Source organism: Mustela lutreola, chromosome 3, assembly GCF_030435805.1.
Source record: "Mustela lutreola isolate mMusLut2 chromosome 3, mMusLut2.pri, whole genome shotgun sequence".
NCBI lineage: Eukaryota > Metazoa > Chordata > Mammalia > Carnivora > Mustelidae > Mustela > Mustela lutreola.
Window position 1 is genome coordinate 203,592,056 of NC_081292.1, and position 15,207 is coordinate 203,607,262.

At 36.2% G+C, this 15,207-nt stretch overlaps 1 pseudogene; it reads left to right on the plus strand.

Moving 5' to 3' along the window:
- LOC131827977 (tigger transposable element-derived protein 1-like) overlaps positions 1 to 12,141 on the plus strand; it is a 109,664-nt pseudogene extending 97,523 nt beyond the window's left edge.
- The last annotated feature ends 3,066 nt before the right edge of the window (positions 12,142 to 15,207 follow it).

Consider the following 15,207-nt stretch of genomic DNA (forward strand, 5'->3'; position numbering starts at 1 on the left):
GTATACACTAAGTTTTAGAACTTCACTTTCTTACCGTTCTGTGTTTTATTCACTCTGTCTTCACATACATCAGCCAAGCCTGGTTTTGTATAGTTTTCATTCTAAAAATACATATAATATTTAAATCAGATTTATATTTTTAAACTATTCACATTCCACTCTGTGAGATGCTAAAATAAACTATCTCCTATTATCCCCAAGCCCATCCTTCAAGAATTTCTAGAGGTGTTTTGAGTTTATCATTATTTCATATATGAACACATTTCATATCTCACATTGCCACTGTAGTTAATATATCTTTTATGAATTACTGTTAGCAAGCGATTCCATGACAAAGAGTTATACTGAGAGCACAGTCTAACATGTAAGGCCATCTATGTTTTAAATGATAAATATTCCAAAATTTAAATAGACTAAAAACCAATAATCATCTAAAAATACATAAAATTACTTGATTTTAAAGAAAGCCTACAATATACAAAAATAACAATTTGTTTCATTTCTTCTTAAAACCTGTGAGATGATTGCAGTAAACTATGTTGTATTTGATCGTTTCAACATGTCAACATCATATACCAAAAAATAATAGATAAATACAGTAAAATGCTATTTAACAAGCATTTATTTGGGTTCAGTAAAAGTAAGGAATCCTACAAAATATTGAACAAGAAGCAATGACCGAGGTCCTGGATTAACTGTGGCTGTCAGTCAAATGGGAAAGATCAGACACGAAGGGAAATAGTCTAAATACGAGGTAAAAAGTGGTAAGTATACAACAACGTGTTACTGGAGCTCAAGGAAAGAAGGATTTCTTTTTTTCCTTATGGAAGGAAGGAGAGAGAAGGGAGATTAAAGGCTCAGTGGAGGTGTTGTCTTCTTGTTGTCTTGGTGGCCCACCAAGAAAGAAACAGAGTAGGAAATGTTAGTCATGAGCCTCTCCACCCATTGTGTACTCACCCATCTATCAGTCACCACTAAGCTTACTTCTTTTCCTTAGAGGCCAAACTTCCTCCTATTCCCCCAAACCTACCACACACTGCCATGCCCTTGTATTTTGGTACAGGATTATTTCTTTTCTTGGAATACTTTTTCTCCCCATTATTCTTTGCAAACTCTCACTCTTCCTTCAAGACCATCTAGAACTCTGCCTCCTGCTTCAGCAGTCTCTCAAACCTTGTCACTACTTCCTCCATTCCTTTACAAATTTTGTACACTCCCTTTTATAAAACTTAATCTGATTTGGCATCAGTTTCTTCATCTCTATTGGGAGATTCAAGAAACATGACTTATTTTATGTAACTATTGCTTATCACAATGTTTGGCACTGAGAAAATAATACATGTTATTTGAATAAATGAATGGGAGAATGTGTAAAATGTGTTGAGTGTGTTATATTATTTTGGTGCTAATTTACATGTCCTGATGAAAAATGAGGTTGAGCATCTTTACATGTGCCTACTGGCCATTTATATATTTATTTTTGTTAAGTGTCTATTTAAATTTTGCCAGTTAAAAATTTTCATTGACTTGCGTTGTATGAGTTTTCTATACTTTCTGGTTTCTTGGGATTTTGACTTAGTTATGGGGATTAATCAGATTGCAACCATGGTCACTTCCTTACTTCCTAGAGGTGGTAGATTGTGAAATAAATATGGCCCCAAATTTCTCCTTTCCTAGGGAGTGATATTGCCCTTCATCCAATCAAGAAAGAGATAGAGTCTACTTCTTCATCTTGAATTTTAGTGGGCCTGGTGACTTACTTTCTCTCTTTCTTTTTAAAGATTTTATTTACTTATTTGACACAGAGAGTGAGAGAGCACAGGGGTAGCAGCAGAGAGAGAGGGAGAGCTCAGCAGGGAGCCTGGTGTGGGGTTCGATCTGGGATCATGACCTAAGCCAAAGACAGATCCTTAACCGACTGAGCCCCCCAGGCGGCCCAGCCTGGTGATTTTCTACATTCCAAGAGAGTGTAGCAAAAGTGACATTGGAATGACTGCCGAGCCAGGGCATCAAGAAGCCTCACTTCCACCAGTTTCACCCGTTTGAATCCAGCTGCCGTGTGGAAAAGTCAAATCTTTGATGTAGCCCAGTTCTATCTCCTAGAGGATGCAGAGAGCAGTTTAGCTATCCCAGCGGAGACGCCGGAAGACATTCCGAGTCAACCTACTGAATCGTAACAAATTCCCAAGTAGTGGTTATTTGAAGCCACTGAGTTTTTAGGTGCTTTATCACAAATCCACGGGTAATGGATACACTGGGATTAAGATGCTCTCAAGAAGAGTTTCATTTATTGGGGTGAGTTTGGGCAAAATTAATGCTAAAGCATTTGTTAATGTAAAAAAAAAAAAAAAACAGATTGAATGGAAACTGAAACCTGTCTTATGACCAATGTTGTTTGAATTATCCACCCTATAGAGTTACTGGGAGAGGAAGAACATACAATTTCATGATTTTAGGTAGTGTACAGACAATTGTAAGGTGCTATATTCTTCTTCTTCTTTTAAGATTTTATTTGAGAGAGAGAGAGAGAGAACAAACACGGGGAGGAGCAAAGGGTGAGGGAGAGGAACAAGCTGACTCTCCACTGAGCCTGGAGCCTGGAGCTTGGAGCCAGGAGCCTGACACAGGGATCCATCGTAGGACCCCGAGATTGTGTCCTGAGTTGAAGTCAGATGCTTCACCAACTGAGCCACCCAGGTGCCTTCTAAGGCGCTATATTCTAATCTCAGAGTAATATTTGGGATGTTTTTTTGCAGAAAAAAGTGAATAAATTAAAAATTTGTACCACATATATAGTGGTACAAAGAATATAGTATTCTTAGAAGCAGTCCTAAATATTATCAAAACACAAAAATGTTCATATAGATGCCAAATAAAATAAATTTTTCAAAGCCTCAAATGTTCTGACAAGTATTAATTCTCCTTTACACAATCTACAAAATTTATTAAGTAGATTTTCACACAATACAAGTAAGTTACCCTTGGGAGATAATAAGTTTTGAGAGAGTAAATTGTAAATAGAACCTCAAACATTTGATTGGATGAGCTATTATTTTTCCATGGGCCCTTCCTCTACTTGCTAACTCTATCATATTTAAATCTTATACATTTAAAAAATAGAAAATAGAGAAATGTTACTAAAAACATTTTTTTGAGTAAAGATGCAGAACTTTAAACATATATTCAAAGCATTTATCTAGGAAAATAGCCCCCCTGTGAATTACTGGTTGCATCACAGAGGTATTCCAAATAGCATCTGCGAAAATTCATTTAGTACAAAATTATGTTTCCCACCTACGAGACAATTAGAACCTAGTGCATGCATGGAGGAGTCTGGGAGGAAATTATCTATCAAGAATATCTCAAGGCAGTTGGCAAATATCCAGATTTTGGAGGAACCTAGTTAGTGCCTTGTTCTAACTATTGCAAAAGTAATTTTCTTTCTGAAATGGAAAATTAATGTAATGTTCCTGAAGGGAAACATTTAATAATAATCAAGTCAAGGCATAAGGCACCTGATTCCCTTCTGTGACCTTAGTCCTAATGTATTAGTAACCCTGAGGCTCTGCTCTTAACTAGATTGTGGTTCAGAGACTAAATCACTCAACTGTGAAGTTCTGATATTCTCCTTGCCCCTATTTCATATGATAATCAGTGTTGAGCTGATGGATATTGCTAAAAAGCACAATAAACTTTTCCCCATTTTTTTTTTTTTTTTTTTACCAAAACTATGGTCCAGTAACATTACTCCATACTAAAAGAAAGAAAACACCTTAATGAGTTATGTTAAGATCATATTCTGGCTAATAAACTTTAATATATTTAAATCATCACAATTAATTAAATACCAAAACAGAGATAGAGAATATAGTTTGACATTTCATAAGAATGTTGTTTTGCAATAAAATACTACACCAATAGTAAAGGGAACAAATATAATTATAAATAAGTATATTAGATATTCAGAAAATTTGGTCACATTATTTTAAAATAAGTACTAGAAATGGCACTTAATAGAACTGAATAAAACAAATAGCCCTAAAACAAATAGCCCTTAATGGAAAAGATGGCATGTTTCAACTGAAGATATCTTAACAGCAAATTTTATCCTTAATTTGTTACTTTTTGAGCTCCAGTTCTATGGAATCTGGAAATCACCTGTTCCAACTTTCTACCTATGAAGGAATCTCTTCCACAGCATTAAAAAGAAATTTTATTTATTTATTTGAGAAAGAGAAAAAGAGAGAGCACAGGCAGGGGGAGGAGCAGAGGGTGAGAGACAAACAGACTCCCTCTGAGTGGGGAGCTCTATGTGGGACTCGATTAGAGGACCCTGAGATCATGACCTGAGCTAAAGTCCAATGCCCAACAGACTGAGCCACCCAGCCTCCCTTACAGCATCTTGTCAGAGTACTCATCCAATCTGAAATACGGTCACGGGCAAGAGAACTCAAGGATCCACTTCTTTATGTTACCGGATCCTTAACTGTTTGACAATTTAAATTTGCACCAGATTTTCCTACCAGAAGTCTTGGTTGTTCCTAACAGAGCAGATTTCTCTTACACAACATAGCCCTTCAAATACTTGTCAGCAACTATATGGCACGAGCAGATTTGTCTTTTAGAGAGATCACTTTGGTTGCTAGGTGGAGTAAACTGAAAGGAATAAGCTGAAAGAAATTTTAAAAGAACCTAGACTGACAAATTATAAGAAACGGGGAAAAAAAGAACAAGTTCTGGCTTCACATTCACAGGATGTCCAGTACACTATTGGGAATTTTATTTATGGTTGAGATGATAGTGAAATCGGCCAACAATTTTGGAAATGATTTTAAAATTATATTCCCACTACACACAAACACACTAAAATGAACTAGAGACTAATTAAAGATTAAAAAAAATGAAACCATTAACATACTAGAAAAATTCTAGGACAATTAAAAAAAAAATCCTGAAATGGAAAAGCCTATCTTAGCATTATATCAAAACCAAAAAGATATATAAGAAAAGGGTTTTAATCTAATCATTTAGCAAATGTGAATCTTAGACTTCAAATTTGAATATATAGTCAACAAGACATTATTCCTTTAATTTCAACCTTCTAGCAGGTTATCAGAAAGTTCCAACCTTATTACAACTGAGGCCTTCTTCTATTCCTCAAAGTTGCATCAAAATCAGAGAAGCTTACGTGGTAGGTAAAAAATTAGGTGTGTTGCACCAGGGGATGATGGGATGCAAATGTCAACGCTTTGATTTTCTGTAGAATGTCTCATGGTGCCATTATCAATATTCAAGTCTATGTTTTGTCCTTGAAGTTGGGTAGCTCTCTCTGGCTTCTGTCTCATACAGGGATTTAGGGAACTAGCTGCCTTTGCCTGGATGCACATTCAACAGTCTCTGGAATCCTGCCACTTCCCCAGCATGAAAATCGAGACAGCTCTGAAACCAGGCGTCTTGTCTCCAAAAATCGCTTTATAGTGGTGGAGAAACCCCCACTCTACCTCTTGTGTTTCTACTCTGCTTCTTCTCTCCTACCTGACCTCCCTCTTTTTATGCTATAACAGGCTTTGACAGTGCATTTCAAATCACTCAAATTATTAATAGTTGCAAAAAAGTTAATATTTCCTTAGGGACAAGGAAGAATTGGTCTTAAATTCTCTTAGGAAAAAAAAATTTGAAGAAAGGGAGGAAAAGTAGAAGATTGGTTTTCCATTTCAAACAGTTTTTGCATTCAAATCATACCTACAAAAAATTTTCAAACTTCTGTATAGGAAAAAATCATGTGAAAGAAGCCTTGGAAAAAAGCCTGGGGAAATTATTACAATGTATATGATAAACAGAGTTTTTACAAATCAAAATGCAAAAGACGGTATTTCATAAAATGTTGGCAAAGAACACAAACAACCAATCTAGAGGAAAAAATATAAATTATCATATTTTATACTTATGAAAGATTTCTTACCCTTACTAGAAATTTTAGAAATGCAAACTAAAGTAACAACCATCATTTCATACCAACCATATTGGCTTTTTAAAAAAAAAGTCAGTCTAAATACCCAAGGCAAGGACTATGGTAAGACAAGTTATTTGCCTCAGGAACAAAAAATTCAGTAATCAGAATAAATAAATTTTGATGGAAATTAATGAAAAAAATCTATGATGAACAAAATGTCAAAGTTTTAAATAAAGGCAGGATTCAGCCTTGCATTTTATATGACCTTAATCCTGGCCCTGCCAATAATGGTAAATATCAGGAGAAATCACACTCATCCCTACTATGAAAAGCCTACAGATTGGTGGGCAATTTGGCAATATATGTTCACAATTGAAATATGCATAGCCCTTAACATAAAAATTCTACTTTTGGGAATTTTTTATAATGAAGCAATATGATAAACAAATAAAGGTATCTGTACATAAATGCTCACTTAAACATTGTTTAAAGGAGCAAAACATAGAAAAGTGATAATTATCCAGATAAGTTATGCCATATCTCCTCACTTTGTCATACTACTGACAATTGAAAATGATGTGGGTATATATACTTTTACTTAGAAACTTGAGGCATGCTATAGAAGTAACTGGAAAAAAGGAGCTTTCGTTCTTTGTAGACAAATAGTTAAAAAAAAATGTTTAGGTTTATACACACACACACACACACACACACACACACACCACATCCATTCATCTATTTATCTATGTATGAAAGAAAATTTAGAAAGGTAAGCCTGAAGTGTTAACAGTGGTTTTCTCTGAGAGGGCAGAATAGAATTCTGGGTCTATTTTTTCCCTAACATCCTGAGTGATGAATTTTTTCCCTGATTTCTAAAGTTGTTTCTACCAAGTTGGAGGAAGAGTGAGAACTGAGCCAAGAGAGTTTGCACCAAGGGAATAATTATAATACCCAAATTCCCATATCAGGAGAAAAACGTCTAAAAGCTGTGCAGCTCACTTATTGCCTCTTAGAAGATGGCATCTGAAAAAAATCTACTGCGGAACTGTAGCCCTTTTAGTCCCCAGGACTTTTCCATAAATCTTCTTATTTCCTTTTCTTTTGAACAAATGCATTTTCAAGTTCTGGATTTCACTTTGATTTTCCCTTGAATGCTGCAAAAATGCCACCCCAATTCTAAAGAAAGGGGGATTTCTTATGATTAAGGTGTCCCATGCTTATAGCTAAGGATTCTCCCCTGCCAGTTCTTCAACCACAGTGGAGCACAGGAAAGGAAAATAAGCCAGCACCATGCATTAGAGCGTAGTGTCATGGGAGCTGGAGGAGAAAGTTTCAACAAATTGCTGAGCAAGGCCACATTCGGCAAAAATGTAAAGACGTGCAGACTAAGTCTTGATTGTTGGATTATGGAACTGAAGATCATTGGTCACTTTCAAGGGTACGTATAGAAGTAAAGTGTCAGGAGTCATCGTGAAAGGATGTAAGAACAAGTTCGATGGGGTAAGAATGTGCTAAGAAGCTTTGGAAAGCATAATTTAAGTGAGAAGTGGTGGGAAGAGATGGACTTGCTTGACAAGATAGAGAAAAAAAAAAAACCCATCAACATTTAAAAAGACTAGAGGGAGGAAGATGTATTACAATGATGAATTACAGTGGAGGTACAAAATTAAATGAAAATAGTCTGGGGGATGTAGCACCTACTGGGATCTGAAACAAAATGTAAATGTGTACACCAATGTGTAAATGTGCCTGCTAATAACTGGGATCTTTCTGGTAGCTAGATCTTGATTCTTAGTTCCAGCATGAGCCCTGAAATTCTGCATTTTGAGTGAGCTCTGAGGTGATGCTGGTGCTTTATCTCCTCAGACCACACTTAAGAGAAGCATAAAGTCCAAACCCAGTGCTAAGCCTTGAAAGGAAAGACACCAACACCTCTTTCTCTGGGATGCCATCAAGGAAAGAGACATGCTGTAGAGAAATCAAATCTGAGATGACAAGAGATGAGGGAGTTTATACTAAATGACTTTAAGCTCCTTCATAAAGAACTGGTGAGCTCATTTGTTGGGAATTAGTGTGGAGAAATGAGGGCTTGGAAATGGTGGGGAAGTTTTGGAAGAACTGTTGTAAGACGCTTATTAGGAGATCCGGAAGAGATGAACTGTGTTTTTGGTGAGGTGCATTAATAACATAATTAAACCATGGAATGAAGTGTGGGCTTTAGGTAAAGGAAGTAAAGATGACTTTCCCCAATTAAAATTAATGAGATAAATTTCACCTGTGGTGGCCACAGTGCGCTTGCTAATAACTGCCTTAAAAGGCTCAGGAATGCAGTTCACCCCATCACCTACACGTGTGAAGCAGCCTACCCAACCCAACTGTTTCGATCTTTTCTGCTTACCTAATATTCAGCAATGAATAATATAAAAAACACAGCCTCTAGCTGTAATCAGGCTGCCAAGAAACACACAACCAAAACAATATGGAAAAATGAGAGTCTCCAGAATCTTTAATGTAAGGGCAAAGAGCAATTTTAAATTTATCCAAGTTAATTTTTCCATAAGCAATTGTCTTTGTTGGCATTTACAGAGCATGTGAGCCCGACAATAATCCTTCAGGAGCAAATGGCCTAAAGAATCCCTAATGACCAGAAGGTCTCCTCGAGCCGGTTTGGCTCCGGGGTGCCTCATTTCAAAACCCACTTCCCCTGTCATCATTGCTTGCACAGCCCTCCATTGCTCTACACCCAGGACACTTTCTCAGATGTGGCCTTGGAGTTTGGTTCCAAGTGTGAAATGAACATTGTGAGAAATGAACCTCCCTTATGTGTTATTCGTTCATTAAAGATGGAATAAAAAAAGATTAAAAAGTCCCTCATTATTAGTAATTTTACACACTATGAAGTTCCCTGCTTTTCTCATCTTCTGATTATTTCTACCAGACTCATTCCCAAAACTCATCTGCCATATTCCTCACCAGGTCCTCTGAAGTCATTTTCCTCTTCATTGAATTAACCTAGTGATTCCCCTCAGATTACCAATCATCTCTCTGTTTTATAGTTATTTACATATCTTCTCTCCCATATTAAACTATTAGCTTCTCAAGAACAGAATTCATAGCTTATTTTGTTTCATATCCCCCTCTGCATCTAATTTTATTGTCGAAGGTTTTATCTGTAAGATTATTTATAAAGGAGTAATCCAGTTAGAGATTGACATGAAGCTAAAATAAATGGTAATTATGAAAACATGTTTCTATTTCAGTTCTGGAATTCTGTAAGCACACTCAAGGATACTATCTCAGTTTTCCCTATATCCTTCTATATTTTAACATCTAATTGCATGTAAAGTATGTGATATGCATTCCAAAAGACATTTGCAAAGGAACTAATCAGACCTATCTAATATACTTTTGATGAGTTAGATTCTGTCTCATAAACCCAAATGAAAAGTATTAAACATTACAGCACTAATTCCCCCCCCATCCTCAAACTACAGAGTGCAGAGATGGAGGAAAATGTTATAAATTTAAGGACAATAAGAACATGCAGAAAAAAAAAATCATCCAGGTTTTTATAATCTTTTTGGATTTAGAAAAATATTCAGTGCATTTCGATAAACATAGTGAATACCATTTTGAATTTTATATGCAGGCATGCCTCATTTTATCATGCTCTGCTTGATTGTGCATCACAGATATTGCATTCTTTACAAATTGAAGGTCTGTAGCAACCCTGTATCAGTGCCATTTTTCCAACAGCATTTGCTCACTTCATGTCTCTGTCACATTTTATTTTTTATTATTATTTTTTTATTTATTTATTTGACAGACAGAGACTACAAGTAGGCAGAGAGGGAGTCAGAGAGAGGAGGAAGCAGGCTCCCCGCTGAGCAGAGAGCCCGATGCGGGGCTCGATCCCAGGACCCTGGGATCATGACCTGAGCCGAAGGCAGAGGCTTTAACCCACTGAGCCACCCAGGCGCCCCTCTCTGTCACATTTTAAAAAAAAGATTATTTATTCATTTATTTGACAGACAGAGGTCACAAGTAGGCAGAGAGGCAGGCAGAGAGAGAGAGGGAGCAGGCTTCCTGCGGAGCAGAGAGCCCAATGCGGGGCTTGATCCCAGGATCCTGGGGATCATGACCCGAGCTGAGAGCAGAAGCTTTAACCCACGGAGCCACCCAGGCGCCCCATCTGTGTCACATTTTGATAATTCTCACAGTATTTAAAAATTTTCATTATTATCGTATTTGTTATGGTGACTTGTATTCAGTGATCTTTGATGTGACCATTATAATTGTTTTGGGGCAGCATGAACTGCATTCACATAAGACAGTGAACTTAATGGATAAATGTGTGTTCTGGCTCTTCCCCCACTTCTCTCCCTCTCCTCAGGCCTCCCAATTCCCTGAGACACAACAATATTGAAATCAGGTCAATTAAGAACCTACAAGGGCCTCAAAGTGTTCAAGTGAAAGGCAGAGTCATAAATATCTCACTGTAAGTAAAAAACCAGAAATGACTAAGCTTAGTGATAAAGTCATGTCAAAAGCTAAGACAGGCTGAAAGCTAGGCCTCTTGAACCAGCTGGCAAAGTTGTGAATGGAAAGGAAAGATTCTTGGAGAAAACTGAAAGTGCTCCTTTGGTGAACATATGAAAGATAAGAAAGTGAAACAGCTTTATTGTTGATACGGAGAAAGTTTTAGAGGTCTGGTTGGAAGATCAAACCAGCCAAAATATGCTCCTAAACCAAAGCCTACCCAGAGAAAGACCCTCACTCTCTTCAATTCTCTGAGGGCTGAGAGAGGTCAGGAAGCTGCAGAAGAGAAGTTGGAAGCTAGCAGAGGTTGGTTCCTGAGGTTTAAGGAAAGAAGCTGTCTCTGTAACATAAAAGTACAAGGCAAAGCAGCAAGTGCTGGTGCAGAAGCTACAGCAAGTTCTCCAGATCTAGTTAAGGTCATCAGTGAAGGCGGCACACTAAACAGATGTTCAATGTAGACGAAACAGCCTTCTATTGGAAGAGGTGCCATCTAGGATTCTCAAAACTAGAGAGGAAAAGCTAATGCCTGACTTCAAAACTTCGAAGGACAGTCTGACTCTCTTGTTAGGGACTAAGGCAACTTGTGACTTTGAGCTGAAGCCAATGCTCACTGGCCTTTCCAAAAATCCTAGGACCCGTAGGAATTATGCTAAATCTACTCTGTCTGTGCTCCATAAATGGAACAGCAACATCTGAATGTCAACACTTCTGTTTATAACATGGTTTACTGAATATTTCAAACACACTCTTGAGACCTACTGCTCAGAAAGAAAGATAAAGATTCCTCTCAAAATATTACTGCTCATTGACAATGTATCTGTTCACCCAAGAGCTCTGATGGAGATATACAATGAGATTAATGTTAACACATGCCTGCTAACACAACATTCATTCTGTAGTCCATAGATCAAGCAGTAATTTCAAATTTCAAGTCTTATTATTTAAGAAATATATATGTATATGTATATATATGTATATGTATACATATACATATGTATATGTGTGTATATATATATATATATATATATATACATATACATATAGCTGCCATTAATAGTGATTCCTCAAATGAATCTGGGCAAAGCAAATTGAGAACCATCTGGAAAGGATTCCCCATTCTATATGTCATTAAGAACATTCATAATTTGCAAGAAGAGGGAAGAGGTCACAGTAACAACATTAATAAGTGTTTGAAAGACATTGACTCCATCCAATCCTCATGGTTGACTTTGAGGGGTTTGAGGCCTCAATGGAGGAAGTAACTGCCGATATGCTGGAAGTAGTAAGAGAACTAGAATTAGAAGTGGAGCTTGAAGATGGGACTGAAATGCTGTAATCTCATGATAAAACTTGAATGGATGGGGAGTTGCTCCTTATGAATGAGCAAAGAAAGTTGTTTCTTGAGATGGAATCTACTCCTGGTGAAGGTGTTGATATCAACAAAGGATTTAGAATATTACATAAACTTACTTGATGAAGCAGTGGCAAGGTTTGAGAGGACTGACTCCAATTTTGAAAGAAGTTCTGTAGGCAAAATGGTATTAAACAGCATTGTATGCAACCATCAACAACAAGGCAAGATTTCCCACCAGCAAAAAGATGGCAACTCGCTGGAAACTCAGATGATGATTTGCACTTTTAAGCAATAAAGTATTTTTAAATTAAGGTATGTAGATGTTTTTTAGACATACTGGTATTGTATAGTTAATAGAGTTAACATAACTTTTATATGCACCAGGAAATGAAAAAAATTCATTTGATTTGCTTTATTGCAATATTTGCTTTAATGCCATGATCTGGAGCCGAACCAGCAGTGTCTCTGAGGTATGTCTGTATATTATATAGAAAATAGTTTTTAAAAATGTAGAATTGGGGGTGCCTGGGTGGCTCAGTGGGTTGAGCCTCTGCCTTTGGCTGGGATCATGGTCCTGGGGTCCTCGGATCGAGCCCCGCATCGGGCTCTCTGCTCAGCAGGGAGCCTGCTTCCCTTCCTCTCTCTCTACCTGCCTCTCTGCCTACTTGTGATCTCTGTCTGTCAAATAAATAAATAAAAATCTTTATTAAAAAATGTAGAATTGACAGGACAGTTTGGGGTGAGAACAGTAATAAGCTCATTTGCTGGAAAGTTCTAGAATAATTAATATAATCTCTTACCAGCAGCTTTCCAAAATAACAGACTGAATAAAATTTTCAAAATGATCTAAAGCCTTTTATTTCATATGTTAGTATCACCTTACCACTCTACTGTATCAATAGTGGTGTGTCATTCTTTCATCACAGCTGAAGACATTGGTAATTAATCTCAAACATTTCTACTCTTTTTATAAATCAGTTCTAGTTTCTTGCCAATAAGCATAAGGTTTTCTTCAATGTATTAAAATACTACTGCTTTATCATAAGGAACATTTGAATTAAATTCAAACACAGTATAGCCCCATTCCTAAAGACATGCAAGTTTAAAAATATACAGTTGGCTAGATAGTCTCCCAATAGAACATACTAAATAAGGTTCACAGCATGCAATTTTTAATATATGGCATGTTGTTCCTAAAATGTTTTGGAAATCACTTCTCTGACAGGGGTAAATATGTCTTCCATAATTATCTGTTATATGCCAGAAATTAGGGAATTTGTCTTGTACTATATGAATGGAATCAGGGTGGACTTATTTATGGTAGTTAAAATTGGAACTTGTAATTAAAAAATATGTTGTGTCCTCAACCAGAAAAATCAAAGGCCATTTGCTGATTTGGGATTCTTTTGTGGACATATTATATACTGCATAAAATTTCTGACCTCAAAGTGTGGTGTGTTCATTGGTCTGTTGAAAAGTATGATAAACACCAGAAAGGGGAAAACCCCCACCCAAATTATTTTAAATACTATAGTTATTACTTTTCTCCATTGTTTCACATCTTTTGGTCTAAATTAACTTGGCATGATTAGGAGAGTAAGTCTAAGTTTTTTTTGTGATAACAAAAAAAAAAAAAAAAAAAAAAAAAAGGATTTTTATGAGCCAGATCTGAATGAAATATTCTTATTATTACTTGTATAAAGTCAGCATGTGAGTTTTTAAAAATAATCTGAAATAACAATCTTAAGTACTTTTGCAGAGGAGTAGAATTTGTCTTTTTCAAATTATTTTCTGATATATAGTCATCATGGAGACCTTGAACTGTGCAGACAGTAACATTATCTTTTTGCTAGAAGTGTTACATCAACATGCCTCTATGTGTATAAGTGAATCTTATGCTTGGGGACATTAAGAAAATTATCAATTAAGATCATTGTCTTGAAACAATAGGCAAACTGCTTATCTTCTGTAGCAACTGTAAATACTATCTTAAGATGTCTTGATAGGATCTGATCTTTTATTTCTCATCCATGACCATCCCAGGAAAGAGATTTCAAAATAGGAATCTTTCTATTTTTGTTCGCAGAGTCTGTACAGGCATTTGCTACCACAGATGTTCCATATTTACACACAGGAAAGAATTTTCAAGCCCACCTCTGCTGATTAAAAAATGATGACGATACTAAAGAGCACTCTTCTGTTCCAGATGGAAGTCTTATTAAATGGCTCTAGATACCCATCCTTGTGAGCACTGGGAATATCTGGCCTAGAATTTTCTTTTGGTGGGCCTCCTCAAACTTTCCTCCACCTCCAGTCCTGCGGGACAAAGCTGTTCTGCTTGGTGCCAGAAATTTGCTAATTATTTGAAGACATTTCCTGGCTAATCATTAAAGAAGGTTTGTTAATGATGGTCTTAAAGAGGCTTAAAGCATCAATTAAAAGGTAAATAAAATTATTTTACTGACAGCTTATGTATCCAAAAATGATTGCTCTTTGTGAAATGGTAATGTTCAGGCACGACAAAATGATTTCTAGCGGCACAGTTACTTTATTGTTTAGTACTTAGGGGAGGAAAAAAAGTTAATTGAAATGTGAAAAATGTTTAGTAAGGAATTACTGTAATTTACCAAATATTGTTGACTCCAGTCACTTTTACAACTCGAATCTGCTGAAACACCTAGCAATTATTTATACATAGTAAAAAATTGTAGTGTTAGCTAATCAATAAAACATTCACCTCTTCTAGAAGCATTTTTAAAACTCCCAAGCAAAATATAAAAAGACTGTGAATACAATTGCACTGAATTTTATTTCTACTGAATATACAAATCCCATCAAGCATTTAGTTTTAAACTTTTATAGACTCTAACACTGTCACGAGAGTCAACATAAAATCAGTAATTTTTCTACATAGGAGTCCCTGCAGAGGGAAGAATGTTTCTCCTTGCTTGAAAGTATTTGCATGTCCTAAATAAATGGTTCAGACTCTGCTTGGTTCATTAACACGTTTACCAACTGAGCTGTAACTAATTGTGCAGTGAATTTAAACCATACCCTATAAACAGTAATGTATAAGAGCACCTAAATAGTAATTTAAATGCATCTGTTTCTGTAAAATAAATTTTAAATGATTTGGTTTATATTAAATATTCTGGCTCACCTGATTCAGCATCTCCCCATTATCATGTTTCTATTCACTGTCACTTTCATTACCAATCTTTCTCTTGTATATTATTTTTAAAGAAACACAGATCTTATTCTACATTATATGACCACTACATTATATGATCATTTTATAGACATGAGTGGCATGTTTCAATTGACAAAGGGAAAAATTCTCTTAGATTTTTCAAACAGGATA